At 38.3% G+C, this 16,359-nt stretch overlaps 1 non-coding gene across 1 annotated transcript; it reads right to left on the bottom strand.

Annotated features, from left to right (window-relative positions):
- Nucleotides 1-3,467: 3,467 nt before the first annotated feature.
- LOC130984296 (small nucleolar RNA R71) lies at nucleotides 3,468-3,574 on the bottom strand. The gene has a single exon (XR_009088239.1). It is a non-coding gene; the product is annotated as a small nucleolar RNA R71 (small nucleolar RNA).
- Between the last annotated feature and the right edge of the window lie 12,785 nt (nucleotides 3,575-16,359).

Below are 16,359 nucleotides of genomic sequence, written 5' to 3' on the forward strand. Positions count from 1 at the left end.
AGCTTTTGGTGAGTGAACAAGAGATCCTAAGAGAAAACATGAAGAAAATATCATTAGCTTGATTTCTCCACCATGGCTGAAACTTCATGGAAGAGGAGTAGCCATCATACCTTGATTTACTCTATGAAAAATGACATAGAAATGAAGAGGAGGAAGAGGTGAACACTTTGGTTGGATTAGATCTTTGATAGGGGTTTTAGTTTGAGAAAGAACGGAGGTTGAAGCTCAAGTGTTCATGGAAGTTTTCATGAAAGTTCTTCCATTTTTCTCTCTTGAGATTTTCGAATTTGGGCTTGCCTTGGAAGAAAAGGTGATGGTAATGATGATTCTAGGGACTCATGGTGTTAGGATAAGCATTATCCAAAATTTTGGTATAAAAATATCTCAAGAAAGGATAATTATTAAAGCTAGGTGTATTAAAACACACGTGTTTCTTACTTTTCCCTTAAGAAACCTTTGCTTGAAGAGTAAGAAAGAAAACATGTGATGGCTATCCCCAGGAGAGCCACGTGTCATAGGGTGCTGAGTCATCAGAATTTAATAATAAAATATCATTCTGAAGATAATTACTAAAACTAGACACATCAAATTACACTACTAAAGGATAAGCATGAGCTTTACTAGTATAAATGATACTAGTAACAAGATAATCATGAGAATAAAAGATATATGATGAAGCATTAGCATTGCCAAGTTCATCTAAGAATACCAGCATTATCCATTACCGGTAGATTTCTAGCTTAGTTATTATATTACTAAACATAGATCAACGTTAACCACAGCAGAGGAAATAATAATATAACATTCCAAATAAAATAATAATATATAAATATTATATTAATATAATTTTCTCTCGAAATTTTAGACCGGCTTGTCACATAGAGACTAACCACGGAAATTAGAATTTTGAAATTTGGACTCGAAGTGGCTCAAAAATGCAACTTTTCACGACGTGCCTGCTTAGATCAGGAGAGGTGTCTGGTGCAGTCAAGCTGCTGACTCAGCAGCTTGATGATGCCATACCTGTACAGTAGAGGTGCTTACATGCACTGAAATTCCTAAAAATTCCATACAAATTCTGTTTGATCCCGAAAAAGCGTCGTTGCTTCGAGGCTAGGCCGTTACATATATAAATATCGTTATTTATAACTGTTTTATCTGTTATTATTTGTGAATCAATTATCGAAGATTCCATTTATTAATCCAAATATTTTCAAAAAAAGTACCTCACAAAATAACTACACTTTTAACAACGAATCAGGCTCATATAGTAAATAATAGATAATAATTAGGAAAACAAGTTGGTAGCACTCAGTTTTCAATATGATCTCGACATACTAAAAATTGGATCATTACATTGGTGATCTAATTGTTTCTTTTATTTTGATTTATGCATTAATATGTTTTCAAGATTGAGTTTCGCTCTTCATTCTTTAATGATTAGAAGTATTCAAAAATATTCCAATTCTATTTTGGATTCTGTCATTACTTTCGAAAATTTAATATCGGAATTAGCGTGAAACTCATTCTCATAATTTTCAATTGTCAAGGATGACTAGTTTATGAATATGTGACATTAATTCAGTGATGCGTTCGCATCTGTCATTTTTTTTCTTGCTTTTATTTCTTGTTTTCTTAGGTTTAATTATAGTTTCAGCTTATAATATCATTACTTTTAATTATCTTTTTCTACTAAGGTGTTTGCTAAGTGTTTTCAAGGAAATATAATTAAAAGGAGGCAAATCAAGTAGTAAATAAAGGTTAATCAAGAGACAAAGCATTACATGAAGAATCAAGAGCCGGTCACGTATAATCAAGTCATGCAAAGCCACGCCCTGGAGTACAATGCATAGGCGTGCCACACCCAAGCAGGGGTGTGCCACGCCCTATGGACATCAAGCGAGATATGCCATGAGACAAGGGAGGCGTGCCATGCTAGTAAAGAATCAAGCCCCTGGGAGGACATTCAAACAGAGACGTGGCACGCTAGTGATCTTGGGAGCAAGCCCAATCCAGGCGTGCCATGAGCAATAAAGGGCGTGCCATGCCTAGTTCAAAATGCATATTCTAGTATGCTTCCATTGTTATATTCTCCAAGGCCCAGCTTCAAATATTTGATTTCAAATTGAAGATCGAAGAAGATTCTATAATTAATTAGTTTTGAATTTGATTTAATTCTATTTTGAATTCTAGAATTTGAATTAATTAGAGGTTATCATAATTATTTTAATTAAGATAAGATTAGGATTTAGAATTTGAATTAGAGGAAACCTAGGTAAAAAATAAGTGAATTACATTCACAGCCATAACCTAGTTCCTTCGTGACAATTTCATTGTTGATTTTCCACCCACCATGAGTCACTAAACCTTTGTCAAAGGGTTAAGAGCTCTGTTCATGTTTTGATAGTTAATTAATCTAAATTTTCTGTTGTGTTAAAGTATTGCATTGTTCTGTTTCATGATTGAGTATTTCGTTCTTCATCACTAAAGGATTAGTAGCATCAACAGGTGTGCTAATTCTGTTTTGGATTTGTTTACTAATTCAACAGAACTGATATTCAAATTGTGTTTGAAAACTTCTTCAGATGACTTTTTAAATCGACTAGAAATAGTGATTTTCTAAATGTGCGACACAATGCATGATTTTCAATTTTCCTTGTTTTAAATATGTGACATATAATTTGGATTAGGACAATTCTTGAAATTGTGTTTTCTTATAAGACTCAATCGGACAGGACTAGCTTGGATTCGTGAAGTATAATTTGACCTAAGGACTACTTTTGAATCTTATGAGGAACTGAATCAGATTTTGCACTTAACCTTTTTAATTAATCGATTGACCAATACATTGGAGGTTGGTTAATTGGGAAGAAATCGATGAGTTGAGACATCAAAAATTGATTACTTAAGATTCGTCGTTAACAGAGATTTTCATGCTTTTGAACTATGTTAACAAAGGGTAATTACCCTGGAAACATGAACATTTCTGAAACCCTAGACATTCTCCACCATTTATTTCTTCCAATTAAAAATTACTGCCTCCGAAGCACTCCACTTTCATGGTTCCAGCATTCAAGAATTCTAGGATTTTTAAAAATTCAAGGAGGACTCTTGGAGATTCTATCACTCCTACCACCGACAGTTGTGGTAGTAGCATAATGAGGTCTGCTCTTGAGGCCAACAACTTTGAGTTGAAGCCTTCTCTTATTCAATTGGCATAGCAAGACCAAGTTAGTGACAATCCATAAAAGGAACCGAATATGCATGTATCCAATTTTTTGTAAATATATGACACGATCAAGAGCAATGGAGTTTCCTCCAAAGCTATAAGATTGAGGTTGTTTCCATTTTGTTTAAGGGATAGAGCCAAACAGTGGCTACAATCTCAACCTTTGGGAAGTATAGCAACTTGGGAAAAGATAGTGAATATGTTCTTGACCAAGTACTTTCTTCCTCAAAAGCTAGCAAGGTTGAGGAATGACATTCACACGTTCACTCAAAAAGAGGGAGAATAACTTTGTGAGGCATGGGAGAGATATAAGGAGATGCTAAGGAAATGTACTCATCATGCTTTCCCTAAATGGTTGCAACAACAAAAATTCTGTGATGGAGTATCTCAAGCTTCCAAAACGTTAATTGATTCTTCAACTAGAGGATCATTGTGCTGGAAAACACCCGAAGAAGCTATAGAGTTAATAGAGACAGTGACTAATACCCACTACATGTATGCTAATGAGAGAATAGTAAAGAAAGAAGTCATGGAGCTAGACACACTAGATGCTCTCTTGGCACAAAACAAAGTCATATCTCAACAAATCAATTCACTCACTAAACAACTGGGTAACATACATGTCTCGATTGTAAGGACATAAACCACTACATGTAACTTGTTTGGAGGAACTCATCAAGATGAAGATTGTCAATTATTGAAAGACGATCAACTCTCTCAGGAGCAAGTGAATTATATGGGCAAGTTTTCAAGAAATACACAAAATGACCCATTCTCAAAGACATATAATCCAGGTTGGAAGAACCATCCAAATTTTGGGTAGAGAAATCAAGGCCGGAGGAATTTCAACACTCCATATTAACAAGGGTCATCCTCAACACAATCACAAAATTTTCAGAAGCCTTTTCCAAAGAATTCATGCAACAAACCAAGGATTTTATAATGGAGACAAGAGCCAACTTCAAGAATCAAGAGGTCTCTATAAAGAATTTGGAGATGTAAGTGGGTCAAATTTCCAAGCAATAGGCAGAGAATACCCCAAACTCTTTCCCAAGTGATACAATTCTAAATCCTAGAAAGAAGTGCAAAGTTATCAATCTGAGAAGTGAAAAAATGGTTGACAAGGAGTAAACAGTAAACAAAAGAAAAGAAGAACCATCAGAGGAGAAAAATAGGCAACAAGAAAATATTTATACACCACCACCTGAATCTCCAAAAGACACCACAAGGGAGAGAACGTATGCACCTAGAATTCCATTCCTACAAAGGTTGTAAAAGAAGACTCAGCAGCAATAATATTCCAAGTTCCTAGAGTTGTTCAAGAAGCTACAAATCAATATTCTATTTGTAAAGGCCTTCGAACAAATGCCTTTTTATGCAAAATTCATGAAGTAGTTTCTAACCAAGAAATAGACCCTCAAGGAAAATGAAAATGTGATCCTCACCAAGGAATGTAGTGCTATTATTCAAAGGAAGTTGCCTCATAAATTAAAGGACCCATGGAGTTTTCAAATCCCATGCACTATTGGAGACATTACTATTGGGAAAGCACTATGTGACCTAGGAGCAAGTATCAACTTAATGTCACTGTCCATGATGAAGAATATGCAAATAGAAAAAGTTAAGTCTCCCTCCAATTAGCTCATAGGTCAATAAAGCTCTCTCATGGAATGATGAAAAACTTGTTTGTTAAAGTAGGGGTTTTATATTCCCTGCAGATTTTGTGGTTCTTGACATGGAGGAGAGTGATAATGCTTCTATCATTCTAGGAAGGCATTTCTAAGCCACTGGACATGCATTCATAGATGTTCAAAGGGGAGAATTAACATTAAGAGGCCATTATGAGCAATTGAGTTTTAAGGTCTTCAAAACCATGAAACACCCTTGTGAAGCAGAGAATTGCATATAGATTAATCTGATTAATGTCTTAGTAGAAGAGACCATTGAAAAATGACTACTCTTTGATACTCTTGAAGACCATCAACCTTTAGTGCTAGAAGCTAATGAAGAAACGCTGGAGGAGAAGGTCAATGTGGGACAATTATGGAAAGAAGTTGCATGTTTCTCTAAAAAAGGTGGTGAAAGATTCCATGACTCTTAGAAGAGGCATAAAGAGCTACTGGAGAAAGATCCACAACATGACATACCCAAGGAGATCCTATTTTTATACTTTTATGATAGGATCTCTAGAGACTACAAAGTTGTGCTTGACGGATGGGCTGGAGGCTCAATAAAAAGCAAACAATAGAGGAAGCTTGGACATTCATAGAATAGTTAGTAGCATGTATCAAAAAGAGAATTGACATGAAGATGAAGAATGCATGCATTAACATGGATGGCACTGAAGTGTGCCATGAAGTTCCTCAAGCCTCCTAATCCCAACCTACGGGATGCAACGTGAAGCTAATGACGATAAAAGAGAACTTATTGGGAGGCAACCTAACTTTGGTTAGTCTTTACTTTTCTCTTTCGGTTTCGTTTTTCAATTCCTGCATTATTCTTCTTCCCCCTCCTCCTCTGCATGCATCTTCACTTTAATCATCATGTTTATTTTTCTGCATCTTTTTATTTTCTTATTTCGTTTAGGCATCACATTTCAAAGATAAAAATAAAAATAACAAAAAATTTGCTAAAATATTTATTCATGCATCCAATCGCCTAACGCCACACATACTTAGCATTCTACGTTCCTCCATGCTCTTCACTACTTGATAGCATGACCAAACCCTAAGTTTGGTGCTCACCAATCTATACATGGTCAAACTCCAAGTTTGGTGTTGCAATTAAGACCAAAAATAAAGATGAAGAGGGCAACAAGGACACAGAAAGAATGAGGAAATTTGGTGTATGGTGGTTAGTATTTCTTTTTTTAAGTTTCCATTACTTTTCTTACTCTTTATTCTTGCATAATGCATATTTTCTTTACTGCATTACCTATGTGTTCATACCCTGGACCGAGCTGTATTACCCTGGTTGGACGACGTTAGAGCGACCAACCTCTCGTAAAGGTTGGCTCGCAACCGATGATGCATGAAAACTTGTCTCTCAACAAATTTCCCTTCAACAAGTATAACAAACTCACAATAGAGTGAGGTCGAATCCACAGGGATTAGCGGATTAAGCAATCAATGGTTAATTGATTATCCCAGTTAGACAGTACAGATTTGGATGATGAATAGCAGGAAGTGTAAATGGCATAAAAATAAAGAAAGCAATAAAGTGTAGAAAAGTAAATGTAAGAACTAAAAATAAAATAAACATTGGGATCAAGAGATATTGCAATCCTCCGGATCAAGTTCATTCTCATCTCTTCCTCAATCAATGCATTCATTGATCTCCTTGACAATCTTAAGTGATTGGATCCCAATTCCTTGGCAATCCAATCTCTCTAAGCTTGAAAAATTTCCCAATTCCTTGATTTAATTACTCATGGGAAGAGATGAAGTTTGGTCACTGATTATACCACACACATTCATAGATCAAAGTATTGGTAGGATTACATGTCACAATATCCATCCAACCCCCAACCTAATCCAATGTGAGAGAGCATTTCTAGCATGGTTTCCTCATTCCTCTTCCAAGGTTCAGAGGAAATCCAAGTATGAGCAATTTCTCTTCCGAGACAATTACCCAATTGGATGAAGATCAAAAGCTCTCTAGTAAAATCAAGAGAAAAGAAAGAAGAAAAAGAATAAGAACTACAATTGATCCACTGAATCACAATAGAGCTCTCTAACCCAACGAAAAGAGTTAGTTGATCATTGCTCTACCAAAATAGAAAAGAAAGAAAGTGCAAAAAAGTAAAGATGAAGATTAAAACTAACATTGAAACTTCCAAATTCATGAATGAAAAGTACAAAGAAAAGAAAGAGAAGGAAAAATGTGTGAGGGGAGGGAGTCCGAAGACCCCTCTTCAATCCCCAATTCTAGAATCCCCGTTCAGGCCCTTTTGAATGTACAAACTAAGGCCTTTATATAGGCTCTCCTAAATTACAAAATGAAATTAAAAGCAAATTACAATTAAATAAAAATTCCTATTCTGGATGCTTCTTGTGGCCTTGATTGGTTGACACTTGTGGGCTTGCTTCCTTGAGGTTGGGTGGTCCTTGAAAGAGAAGTGAATGAAGTTGAAGTCCAAGTGCTTAGCGTTAGTGCTGCCGTTAGCCACACTAACGCTACAAGTGTGGCGTTAGTTCTAAAGTTATTGTGGCTAACGTTACACTTGCTACCTAGTTGGTATTTTTGGGGCTTAAAAGATGCCTCTTGTTTGTGCTCCAATTTCATGCCCACTATAGACTATTATATATCTTTGGAAAGCTCTGAATGTCAGCTTTCTAACGCAACTGGAATCACCTCAATTGGACTTCTGTAACTCATGTTAATCTCCTTTGAAGTGGACAAGGTCGCTGGCATAGTCGCTAGCGTTATTGGAAAAAGTGAGTTTCAATAACGTTAGCGATCAGGGGCTTAGTATTGCCAGGTTCTGGAGCTCAAACTTAATGTCCACCCCATACTATTATATATTGTTGGAAAGCCCTGGATGTCTACTTTCCAACGCATTTAAAAGTGCATCATTTGGAGCTCTACAACTCGAGTTATACTTCTTGGAAGATGAAGAGGTCAGCTGGCCTTACTACAGGTTGATACCATGTCCATCTTTGCACTTTCGGGGCAGGTTTTCTCCCTCAAATTCATTGTTCACCATGTAGTGCCATATATGATTGGAAAGATATGGAATCCTACTTTCCAATGCCATTGGAATCACCTCATTTGGAGCTTTGTGGCTCAAATTATTCTTGTTTGAAGAAGGTATGGTCAGGCTGCCAGGTGAGATTTTTGCCAACGTTAATGTCCACGTTAATATAACTAACGTGGCCATTAACGTGGGTCTTCCTTTACTTTGCCAACGTTAGTGGCAATCACCTTTTCCACTAATGTTGGCCCTTTTCTTCCACGTTAGTTCCCACGTTAATGTAACTAACGTGGAAGCTAACGTGGGTCTTCTTTGCTTCGCAAACGTTAGTGGCAATCACCTTTTCCACTAACGTTGGCGTTTCCCTTTTCTTCCACGTTAGTTCCCATGTTAATGTAACTAACGTGGAAGCTAACGTGGGTCTTCTTACCCTTCGCTAATGTTAGTGGCGTTCATTTTTACCACTAACGTTCCATGCTCTCCTTCTTCAAAGTTAATGGCACTAACTTTCTTACTAACGTTGGGGCTTCTCTTTTCTTCCACGTTACCTGAAGTCAATCAAACAAAGTGCATTAAAGTCTTGCTCTTAATCATGGGATCATGCATCATCCAATTTATCCTCAATTCATGCAATAATTCTCATGAAATCATTCAAATTCACAATGTTTGCTTGAATCATGGTTGATTGCATTTTCAACCAAATACTTGCTTATTTCCTAAGAAAATGCATGAAACCAACCTAAAGCATACAAAAAATGGCTAGTAAAAAACTCTTTGAGTTATTGTTTCTTTCTTTTTCTTCCTAGTAATTGATGCTCAGAGCCTTGGGCTTGATCTTTGTTTTTCTTTTTCTTTTGTTTTCTTTGTTCTGCTTCTTGGATCAATAGATGTTTGAGAAATTCCATAATACTTCTCTAAACTTCATTTCCTGTCTATGAGCTCCCATGCAAGTTTTCACAAACATGCAACCTCAATACACAATTATACAATCAGAACCTCCACTCCTCTTAACCTTTTTGCTTGCCCCATGATTTATAAAATTCTTCAACATTTTCCTTTCAAAAGAATGATTTCTTTGTTGCATTCTTAGAGATATTGGGTGCAAGTAAAACTCAAGATGATAATCATGATATCATAGCAACATTTACAAATCAAATATCAAATTATGCTTATTCACAGGAGTAATCACACTGCATACAAAGAAAATATAAGACAATCATACAATTTAAAGTGCTGGAAATAAGTAAGAGGAAAAAGGAACTTTACCACCTTGTAGTTCATCTTCATTGTTGTTGCCCTTTTCCTCCTATTCTTCCCCTTCCCACACCAAACTTAGAATGCTTGCTTATACTCAAGCAACAATTAAAACAGTGGTGATGGGGTCTATGATGGATCATGAATGTCTTAGAATGAAGTGTGAGTATGCATGTGTTTCAGCAATCAAGATTAAGGATACAATAAAGGCACAAGAGATACAAATAGAGACATTTTGATTGCATTAACAAGTGGTGTGCTTGGTACCTTGCATGAAAAATAAGTGGCAACACCAAACATAGTGTGACACTCTCAATTTCGAATATTGCAAGTACCCAGTGAAGATTGAAAATCAAATTGTTGCATGGCAACACCAAACTTAGAATGCAATCATATGCCAAATTATTGAAAGTAAACTAAGCAAAGCAAGGAAGTGTTACCTACAGTTGGGTTGCCTCCCAACAAGCGCTCTTTTAATGTCATTAGCTTTACATGTTGTTCATGACTTTCTTCCTCTTCTTCCAGTTTGTTAAGAGGAATGACCTCAAGAGGAAAGAGGAGCCAGTTAATGCCCCTTGCTTAGAGTGCCTCTCCCCAACAAGCTTTCTTTTGTTGTTAGCTTGAGGAAACTTGCTTGTTGGGGTAGGGGTGGGATGGCTTTTGGTTGACCTTTTCTTCTTCATGGATATTGTCCTTCTTTTCTTGGTCACCATCCTCTTTTTAGTGCTCATGTTGATTGCCTTCACCACCTTGATTTTAGTACTTGGGTGTTGTATGATGGTTGGAGCATCCTCTTCATCAAGAGCTTCTTGACTTGGTGGTTCAATGAACTCACCCTTTATGCAACTCTTTGTTTTATTAGAATAGTGTGGACTCTCTTGATTGACTTCCTCCCTTTCTTCTACATGATATTGCATTGAGTCTTTTGGGAGTGAGTTTGCATGTTCCTTTGTCACCACTAGTAACCTCTGTGGGTATAGAGCCTATTCCGAGGGTTACCTGAAACTAGAGGTCGATCTCGGACGAGATCTTTTATATTGATCAGAGCTGCTGAGTCCGATCTTACGGGGTGTTTGGAGTCGCGGTGTTCGACGTGTGAGACTTGGTGATAATGCTGATCCTTCGTCCCCGGAGGGTGGGGGGTACCTGAAAGGGACTCTGATGCTTAAGTTAGCAAGGGTATTAAGCAGGTATTGAGTAGTATCAGAGTATGAGTTATACCTGGGTGCTCCAGTGTATTTATAATGTCGTATAGTGACCTTCTTCGAGTTGCTTTAACCGACTTTGGAATGACTCCAGGGCTCCCTCGTTTGGGGAGTTTTTATCATCGATTTGAGTAGTATCCTTTGGTGTTGTGCCCATATTTTTGTGCGGCATTCTTTCTTCTAGATCTGAGGTGTGATCGTTGTCATGGTCATCCGCTATGGTAATGGGATGACTTCCAGGTTCCCCGGCAATGGCGCCAATGTTCCGAGGGTTACCTGAAACTAGAGGTCGATCTCGGATGAGATCTTTTATATTGATCAGAGCTGCTGAGTCCGATCTTACGAGGGTGTTTGGAGTCGCAGTGTCCGACGTGCGAGACTTAGTGATAATGCTGATCCTTCATCCCCGGAGGGTGGGGGGTACCTGCAAGGGACTCCGATGCTTAAGTTAGCAAGGGTATTAAGCAGGTGGTGTGCGAAATTGTGATCACTACTTTTCACAACTCAAATAATCTCTAGTAATGGCCCCAAGAACTTGGTGCTCAATACCATGGCATAAACACAACTTTGCACAACTAACCAGCAAGTGCACTGGGTCGTCTAAGTAATAAACCTTACGCGAGTAAGGGTCGATCCCACGGAGATTGTTGGTATGAAGCAAGCTATGGTCACCTTGTAAATCTTAGTCAGGCAGACTCAAATGGGTATAGTGATATACGAATAAAGCATAAAGATAAAGATAGAGGTACTTATGTAATTCATTGGTAGGAACTTCAGATAAGCGTATGAAGATGCCTTCCCTTCCGTCTCTCTGCTTTCCTACTGTCTTCATCCAATCCTTCTTACTCCTTTCCATGGCAATCTTATGTAGGGTTTCACCGTTGTCAGTGGCTACCTCCCATCCTCTCAGTGAAAATGTTCCTATGCTCTGTCACAGCATATGGCTAATCAGCTGTCGGTTCTCGGTCAGGCCGGAATAGAATTCAGTGATTCTTTTGCGTCTGTCACTAACGCCCCACCTGCTAGGAGTTTGAAGCACGTCACAGTCATTCAATCATTGAATCCTACTCAGAATACCACAGACAAGGTTAGACCTTCCGGATTCTCTTGAATGCCGCCATCAGTTCTCGCCTATACCACGAAGATTCCGGTTAAAGAATCCAAGAGATAAACACTAGACCCTTGTTTGCTTGTAGAACAGAAGTGGTTGTCAGTCACTTTGTTCATAAGTGAAAATGATGATGAGTGTCACGGATCATCACATTCATCAAGTTGAAGAACAAGTGATATCTTGGACAAAGAACAAGCGGAATTGAATAGAAGAACAATAGTAATTGCATTAATACTCGAGGTACAGCAGAGCTCCACACCTTAATCTATGGTGTGTAGAAACTCCACCGTTGAAAATACATAAGAACGAGGTCCAGGCATGGTTGAATGGCCAGCCTCCCAAAGTGAGTTCAATCATAAAAACATGATCAAAAGCTCTCCAATACAATAGCAAAAGGTCCTACTTATAGAAAACTCGTAGCCTAGGGTGTACAGAGATGAGTAAATGACATAAAAATCCACTTCCGGGCCCACTTGGTGTGTGCTTGGGCTGAGCAATGAAGCAATTTCGTGTAGAGACTCTTCTTGGAGTTAAACGCCAGCTTTTATGCCAGTTTGGGCGTTTAACTCCCATTTAGGTGCCAGTTCCGGCGTTTAACGCTGGAATTCCTGAGGGTGACTTTGAACGCCGGTTTGGGCCATCAAATCTTGGGCAAAGTATGGACTATCATATATTGCTGGAAAGCCCAGGATGTCTACTTTCCAACGCCGTTGAGAGCGCGCCAAGTGGGCTTCTGTAGCTCCAGAAAATCCACTTCGAGTGCAGGGAGGTCAGAATCCAACAGCATCTGCAGTCCTTTTCAGTCTCTGGATCAGATTTTTGCTCAGGTCCCTCAATTTCAGCCAGAAAATACCTAAAATCATAGAAAAACACACAAACTCATAGTAAAGTCCAGAAAATTGAATTTTAACTAAAAACTAATAAAAATATACTAAGAACTCAACTAAAACTACTAAAAACATACTAAAAACAATGCCAAAAAGGGTACAAATTATCCGCTCATCAGCAGGTATTGAGTAGTATCAGAGTATGAGTTATACCTGGATGCTCTAGTGTATTTATAATGGCATAGAGTGACCTTCTTAGATAAGATAAGTTAGTTATCTTATCTTTATCTTCGAGCGAGGTCATCTTATCTTTTAAGGGAACCGCCTTTATCTCTATAGGCTTGGGCCGCCCTTGGATTCGGGTCATGTTCTTCTGCTTGGCCCCTTTTATTGGGCTTTCCTGTGACTTGGCCGAGCTCTTTAAGAAGAGGCCGGGTTGTCCTAGCCTAAAGAGGTCGGTCGCTTTGTCTGTAGAACATCCCGGGTTGGACAGCTCGACCCAGGGTATGAACAGAGCCTTAGGCTTATATATTGTCACAACTTCCTCTTTCTTCAAATGAATCTCACTTGGTATAGCTGCCTCTTTTTCTTGTTCTTCTGATTCCTCCCTTGTTCTTGACCGTTGAATTAACTCCTCTGTTTTTGGAGAGAGTGAAGTGGTCTCTCTTTGTGATCTCAGCTCTTCAATGAATTGTTCTTCAGAATAGAGTTGTGCATTCTGTCTCAATTTTTCTTCATGGTCCCTTTTTGCTATTTTCTCCTCTTTGATTGTCTTTATTATTTCTTCAAGGAGGAGTTCTATCCTAGTGAGTCTATCTTCTTCTCTCCTTTTTTGAGTTCTTCAATGATGAGTTCCATCCTAGCAAGTCTATCTAAAGGAAGATAGGTAGGTTGTAATGGTTGGTTGGGGTTGGCTTGTGAATGGAATTGGTTGTTTTGTGGTTGTGTGTTTTGAAAGTGGTATGACTCTTGTGGGTAGTGGATTGAGTTTTGTGGATGGTGAAATGGATTGTATGGATTTGGGATAGACTTTTGTGCTGAGGCATACTCAAATGATGAAGAATTTAGGCATGTGAAACTTGGAGGTGAGGTTGTATAATTGAGAGGTGATGGCTCTTGATGAATGAGGTATGAATGAGTGAAATCTCTTTGACTTTGATCTTCCCAGCCACAACTTGAGTAGTGATCAATTTCACCAAAATATGGACCATTTTGTGGCTCTGGAAAGTACCCCATTTCATGTTCTTGATACTCCCACCCACCATGAGCATAGTAAAGTGGATCATTCTGTGGTGGTGGAGAGTTTCCCATAAAATTTGATTGACTACCATATGATGGATGCTCCTTTCTTTCCTGCAAAAAGCTCTGTCTAAAACAATAATCACCAAAAGAAATTGGAATTTCCATTGTCACAGATGAGGAAATTCCCAGTGAGGCAATATCACAAACAGTTAGTTAGCAAAAGAAAAAAAAAGAAACAAAAGACTAATCTAGTAAATCAATCAACTGGTAGTTTGTTAATCACAATTAATCCCCGACAACGGCACCATAAACTTGATGCATGAAAACTTGTCTCTCAACAAATTTCCCTTTGGCAAGTATACCGAACTTGTCGTCAAGTAAAAACTCAGAATAGAGTGAGGTCGAATCCACAGGGATTAACGGATTAAGCAATCAATGGTTAATTGATTATCCTAGTTAGACGGTTCAGATTTGGATGATGAGTAGCAGGAAGTGTAAATGGCATAAAAATAAAGAAAGCAATAAAGTGCAGAAAAGTAAAATGGCAAGAAAAGTAAATGTAAGAACTAAAAATAAAATGAACATTGGGATCAAGAGATATTGCAATCCTCTGGATCAAGTTCATTCTCATCTTTTCCTCAATCAATGCATTCATTGATCTCCTTGGCAATCTTAAGTGATTGGATCCCAATTCCTTGGCAATCCAATCTCTCTAAGCTTGAACAATTTTCCAATTCCTTGATTTAATTGCTCATGGGAAGAGATGAAGTTTGGTCACTGATTATACCACACACATTCATAGATCATAGTATTGGTAGGATTACATGTCACAATATCCATCCAACCCCCAACCTAATCCAATGTGAGAGAGCATTTGTAGCATGATTTCCTCATTCCTCTTCCAAGGTTCAGAGGAAATCCAAGTATGAGCAATTTCTCTTCCGAGACAATTACCCAATTGGATGAAGATCGAAAGCTCTCTAGTAAAATCAAGAGAAAAGAAAGAAGAAAAAGAATAAGAACTACAATTGATCCATTGAATCACAATAGAGCTCTCTAACCCAATGAAAAGAGTTAGTTGATCATTGCTCTACCAAAATAAAAAAGAAAGAAAGTGCAGAAAAGTAAAGATGAAGATTAAAACTAACATTGAAACTTCCAAATTCAAAAATGAAAAGTACAAAGAAAAGAAAGAGAAGGAAAAATGTGTGAGGGGAGGGAGTCCGAAGACCCCTCTTCAATCCCCAATTCTAGAATCCCCGTTTACCCCCTTTTGAATGTACAAACTAAGGCCTTTATATAGGCTCTCCTAAATTACAAAATGAAATTAAAAGAAAATTAAATTTAAATGAAAATTCCTATTCTAGATGCTTCTTGTGGCCTTAATTGGTTGACACTTGTGGGCTTACTTCCTTGAGGTTGGGTGGTCCTTGAAAGAGAAGTAAATGAAGTTGAGGTCCAAGTGCTTAGCGTTAGTGCTGCCGTTAGCCACACTAACGCTACAAGTGTGGCGTTAGTGCTGAAGTTATTGTGGCTAACGTTACACTTGCTACCCAGTTGGTATTTTTGGGGCTTAAAAGATGCCTCCTGTTTGTGCTACAATTTCATGCCCACTATAGACTATTATATTTCTTTGGAAAGCTCTGAATGTCAGCTTTCTAACGCAACTAGAATCACTTCAATTGGACCTCTGTAACTTAAGTTATGCTCCTTTGAAGTGGACAAGGTCGCTGGCATAGTCGCTAGCATTACTGGAAAAAGTGAGTCTCAATAACGTTAGCGATCAGGGGCTTAATATTGCCAGGTTCTGGATGTCTACAACGCCTTTGGAAGCGCATACTATTATATATTTTTGGAAAGCCCTGGATGTCTACTTTCCAATGCCTTTGGAAGCGCATCATTTCGAGCTCTACAACGCGAGTTACACTTCTTGGAAGGTGAAGAGGTCAGCTGGCCTTACTACAGGTTGATACCATGTTCATCTTTGCACTTTCGGGGCAGGTTTTCTCCCTAAAATTCAGTGTTCACCATGTAGTGCCGTATGTGCTTGGAAAGATCTGGAATCCTACTTTCCAATGCCATTGGAATCACCTCATTTGGAGCTTTGTGGCTCAAATTATTCTTGTTTGAAGAAGGCATGGTCAGGCTGCCAGGTGAGATTTTTGCCCACATTAATGTCCACGTTAATCTAACTAACATGGCCATTAACGTGGGTCTTTTCTGCTTCTTGTTACCTGAAGTCAATTAAACAAAGTGCATCAAAGTCTTGCTCTTAATCATGGATCATGCATCATCCAATTTATCATTCAATTCATGCATAATTCTCATGAATTCATTCAAAATTCACAATGTTTGCTTGAATCATGGTATGATTGCATTTTCAACCAAAAACTTGCTTATTTCCTAAGAAAATGCATGAAACCAACCTAAAGCATACAAAAAATGGCTAGTAAAACTAGCTAAGATGCCCTGGCATCAACTGACCTCTTCCTAAGGAGGTCGGCCAAATCACCATAGAGTCCCAAGTAGGCCCAAACAAAAGGACACACCCACTCTAAAGGCGGCTAGCCTAAAAGATAAGGTGACTTCGCTCTAAGATAAGATTAGATAACTAACTTATCTCAAGACAGGTCACTCTACACTATTATAAATACACTGGAGCACCCAGGTATAACTCATACTCTGATTCTACACAAAAAACCTGCCTAAAGCACGTGCTAACTTAAGCATCGGAGTCTCTTTCAAGCACCACCACCCTCCGGTGACGAAGGATCAGCAGCACTTCCCACTCTTTCAGG

This window comes from Arachis stenosperma, chromosome 5, assembly GCF_014773155.1.
Source record: "Arachis stenosperma cultivar V10309 chromosome 5, arast.V10309.gnm1.PFL2, whole genome shotgun sequence".
In the NCBI taxonomy this organism is placed as follows: domain Eukaryota; kingdom Viridiplantae; phylum Streptophyta; class Magnoliopsida; order Fabales; family Fabaceae; genus Arachis; species Arachis stenosperma.